Source organism: Zeugodacus cucurbitae, chromosome 4 (assembly GCF_028554725.1).
Source record: "Zeugodacus cucurbitae isolate PBARC_wt_2022May chromosome 4, idZeuCucr1.2, whole genome shotgun sequence".
Taxonomy (NCBI): domain Eukaryota; kingdom Metazoa; phylum Arthropoda; class Insecta; order Diptera; family Tephritidae; genus Zeugodacus; species Zeugodacus cucurbitae.
This window is the reverse complement of record NC_071669.1, coordinates 27445593-27450795: the sequence shown is the minus strand read 5'-3', so window position 1 is coordinate 27450795 and position 5203 is coordinate 27445593.

Genomic DNA, 5203 nt, shown 5'->3' with positions numbered 1-5203 from the left:
TCTTTGAAAGGTGGGGACTATCAAAAAAAAGAATATATCCTTGCCATTTATCTGGAAATATGTGCGCTCTTCCGATACTCCTAAAATTCTGGACAAATACAAAAAGTTAGATCCCTTATCTAAAACAAAATGGCAAAGTATGAGACCAATATTTTGTAATTGGGTGATGGCCTCAAATATATATTTTTTGGCAACATCCCCTTAACATGACCCATGGGCAATGAAATAAGAAAGTGGATGTGACCAAGGCATTCCACCAATACCTTGAACCATAAGAGTCATTGCGTGTGTGTGTCTCTGTTCCAAAAATTATTAAAATCGGGTCATAACATATCCTAGCTCCCATTTACCTACTTATAGGTTTTTCAAAAATATCATCTCCTAGCTCCCTTATACCTATTTACATATAGAATTTTCAAAAATACGGTGGGCTTCATTCCGCATGTTTGTATTGGTTAATATGTGAGATATCTTAGCAAAATTAGGTGAGCGTATAGCCTTGGATATAGTGTACGTTGCCGGTGAAAATTAATAAAATCAGTTCAGGAATTACCTCAGCCCTCATATCTATATACATATGACGTTTTTCGTTATTCTATTAAACTTTATGCCGAATTTATGGGTAAATTTGTGTGTTATCTTAATAAAATTTCTTCAATAAATTGCGAGTATAAAATGTTCGGTTGCACCCGAACTTAGCCTTTCCTTACTTGTTTATAATACTATTTATTTATCTCTATCTAAATCCCTATCACAATTGAAATCCTTTATCAAAGTTTTAATTTCCCTCTCTAAAGACTTTACTTTTGATGACACTTCTATCAATTGATACTTTAAATAACTAATCTCCTGGTCTTTTTCTTCCAATTGAGCCCTCAAACTTAAATTTTCCTCTATATATTTTTTATTACTTTTTGCAATGGATGTCAAACTAAAATTCGTTTGACTTCCTTTATCTGCACAACTACTGCCCATAGGAAAATTTGTCAAAACTTCTATTTCCTGTGCCTGTGCACCTTCAGCTATAGATCAGATCACTGAAGTGCTGAACACAAAGACGACGACACGACACGACGTAGCGACGGCTGATTACAAATGTCGCTTTGAAGACAGCGTCTTGAACATTTTGAACTTCAATAAAATTTACATATTTAGTTTAAAGTTTAGTTTACGAGATATGTACAAAAAACTTAGTAGGGGCGGGGCTATATCCCTTCATAGTGCGATCCGTTATACCAAGTGTTTCGGTTTTCGGCATTTTGTGGGCGTGGCAGTGGCCCGATTTTACCATCTTCGAAAGCATGGTGCCATGAAACAAGTGTGCCAAGTTTCATCAAGATATCTTAATTTTTGCTCAAGTTACATCTTGCACAGACGAACGGACAGACAGACGAGACATCCAGATTTGAACTCCACTCTTCACCCTGATCACTTTGGTATATACATATGTATAACCCGAGTTAGATCGTTTAGTTTGCGGTGTTACAAACAACCGTTATGTGAACAAAACTATAATACTCTCTTAGCAACTTTGTTGCTATCAACTTTGTTACGAGAGTATAATAAGTAATTTTATGTTATTTTACAATAAAATCATTGTTTTCATTTCATACATAAAATATATACATACATAACTCGAGTTGTTGATTGGAAATGTCTTTGGGAATGATAATTAAAACGACACAGCAAATTGAAATATGGAACATATTCAGTCACGCACATCCAACCTCTGGAACGAAAATGTTTGCTTAGGGGAGTAGACAACCACATATGCGTGATTATTGGAGAGTATTCAACGGTAACCAATAACTACGCTTCAATAAACCGAATGAGATTCACATTCGAATAAATACATAAGTAATCTTACTTTACATACACACGTAACTGCGGTTTCAAGCCTTTATATATACTTAGGTATGTATATATGTATGTACATAGCATATGATACACATATGTACATAGGTATATATAAATTGCATTAAACTTGATATGTAGTCAGTATGAATACTAAGGTGACTAAGGTGATGTTGAATAACAATGCATAATTTTGTAATTTACATTTGTCCCATTTGTTTCAATGATTGTTATAACAATTAGATAGTAGAATAAAATCAATACATGATTTATTTAAACTACATACATTCGAGTACATATATCGCTAGAATGTACGTTTGTTCGATAAGGTATTTTCAATATTAATTAAGATTTCAAATAAAAACTCATCACAACTGGTGCTGCTTTTGATGGTGATTGTGAAAATTTTAATTTTTCTTATGAAACCGCAATTCGCCGGAATATTATATCAGTCAATTCTCGATCTGGCTGGTGTCATTTTCAGAAATGTGTCACTATGCGTGAGTGGAGTGTATGGAATAGAAGTCTGCTCCCAAAACAAACAATAATGAAGTCGCCCAAAAAATTGAATATATATATATATATATTTGGCGTAGGAACCGCTTTAAGCGATTATAGCCGAATCCTGTTTTCATTGGGGAGATTTTTTTATGTGGTGGGTCCCAAGCCCTACGCACAACCGCACAAGCGGGCTTCGCCTTCTCACTTTAGCTCGCCTCCAAACGGATGTCTGTTAGCTACCCAGGGGATACTTGGTCTAAAACCGGAAGTCGTGAGCTGCTTGAGTCATATGCAAAAGAATCGTTCCTGGCCACTCCCAAGTGAATGGCAATCAGAAACTTTCCTCACTTGCTTGAACTTCTACATATGACCCCATCCCCCAAAAAAACCGAATAGTGCGAGAAAATTCTTTACAGGTACTGCAGCAGCCAACATTTGTACACCACTCTCTCAAAGGCACTTTGGTTGGCTTCATATAATTTTTTCGACATTTTGAGCGTCAATTCCGCAATTTTGCTGCTACTGCTCACCTTATCACAGCTGGTAAGATGTTCGCCGAGCCGAGACAGCAGTTTAACTAACTAATTAGCGCAATGACAAGAACCTGGAGTATTCTCCCCTGATGATGTGATTTAACTTTTGAATCATCATAAGCGGACGAAATGAATCGAGTTGTTGAAATTTTCCAACCTACATATCCACTGGTGGGAGTAATCTCTAATCAACCGGTCTGTCTAGATCTCGATGAGTTTGAGGTGTTACAAATAACAACAAATATTGTGCGTCATATTGATATTTTACGTGTTACTTGACACATTTTAATTTTAAATTTTAAATCTTGTGCTATAATCCAATGCACAATTGGAAAAAGTCATACGTTTAATGTGAGCTATTACACTTGAAAGGCGACCAAGGCAACAATCAAAAAAGCGAAAATGAAATTCGTTCATGATTCTACTAGACACTAACACTTAACCATTGGTCAACAAGCTCTTGCACTATTGCATAAACTCATTGATTTTACTTTGTAGTCGTACATAAAATGGGCTGAACATTAGCTCTTGCATTCCATGAACTTCGCCACCAGTTACTGATAACGTCTGTAACGACACACAACTATGGTTCAAGTGGAATTTTTCCATGTGGCGGATTGCAACTGAAGCCGGTCACCCGTGATAAAGCCGAGGCGGCTACTAATTGTGAAGCTGTCTGATATCAGAGCTGATTGCTTTCAAATTTCATCTTGAGCAACTCTTTCACTCAGCGAGTTGGAACGCCGCGGCATATGAGCATGCGCGCTCTATTTTTGCTAGTAGATAAAGCCGTTTTGACAAATTAAATATTTCACTCTCTGCGAGCGTATATTTATGTAACTGTGGTGTACAAGTACATGATTGAAATGAACCAATTTACAAGTTATTTACCAAAACATATTCTCTTTTGTCGGGTCCATTTTTCTCTCCTCATGTTTTTTGTTGTTCTGTTTTCGTCTATCTGTTGATTTTTAATAGAAATACCTTAGAACATATAATAATAAGAAGGTGTAAATGTTACATATGCCCAAATGTTATTTGACATTAGGGAACATCGAAGAAATTTGGAACACTATAAAGGAACACACAAATCAAAAGGTGTGCACATGCGCATGAGGGGATTTTTAAATTGTTTGAAAGCTATACATAACAATTGGAAGAATTGCACTATTTTTACTACAATAAAGTCTTCGTACATTTCGCTTTTGCTTTTTTTTAAATAATAATAGGCAACCTTTTTTATAACGATGCTTTGCTAAAATGTACAAAGTAAGCTAGCGGGATATTTCAGTGACTCATTCGAATCGTAAAAAAAAATGCCTGGAAAATACTTGAGAATTAAAGAACGTGAGCTTAAAATACATTTGCACGTGAAACAAAAGAAATCATACTGTGTGTAATGTTCAGATGAATGCATATCCCATATCCTTTGTTTTCGATTTAGCCTATTTTAGCTGAAACTCAGCGGCATGAAATGTAGGCAAATCGAACATTGCATAACTATAAAAGTAGCGTATGTCATAATTCAAGAACAAAACCCTGCGAAAGAAATAAATGTGACAACATAGCGACTCGCACAATTCGGCGTCAATATGTATGCGTGCTCATCTGTATGTTTCTAGGCAAAGTTGTCAGGGGTAAGGGAAGCGGTCATTTGCTTATTTTCAACATTTTGTAACAACACAAGAACTACGCAATGTTATGTCACTTCGCCTTCGCGCAAAATCTCCTTTACTTCTTCGAGACAACACATGTACAGAGGCGCTTTGATGGAGGATCGCCTATTAATGATAGCACTTGATTTGTATTGCTAAATATTAATATATGGAGGGATTATTTAAGTTGTATTTACTGTCACCCTACTCGCCTTGTGATTACTAGCCGAAAATACCAAAAAAGGATTAATAACGAATTATAAGTTATAAGATTACAAATTCGGTTTATTTCACGGTGATAAATATATAAAAATAGGTAAGTATATAAATAGTAATTTTTAAGTTTACAAATTCGGTTTACACTAGGTAAGTATATAAAATTGGAAACGAGTACGTATGAAAAATCAAAGCGTATGCAGCGACCACGGACGGCACGGTGTGTCTTCGACTGAACTCGGCGACAGACTGGTGTGTGAGCGGTCTGGCCTTGACCTAGCAAGGTAAAAAGGGCAATCAGCGCGATCGCTCCTCCTTCTTTTTGTTCCTTTTGGGGTGGTGTTCTTATGTGTGGTGTAGGCGTGGTATATTGATGTGGAAGTTAAGTGGTGATGTGATGATGTGAGTAATTAGCCTAGTAGTCGTTGCAGTTGTTGTAAAGTA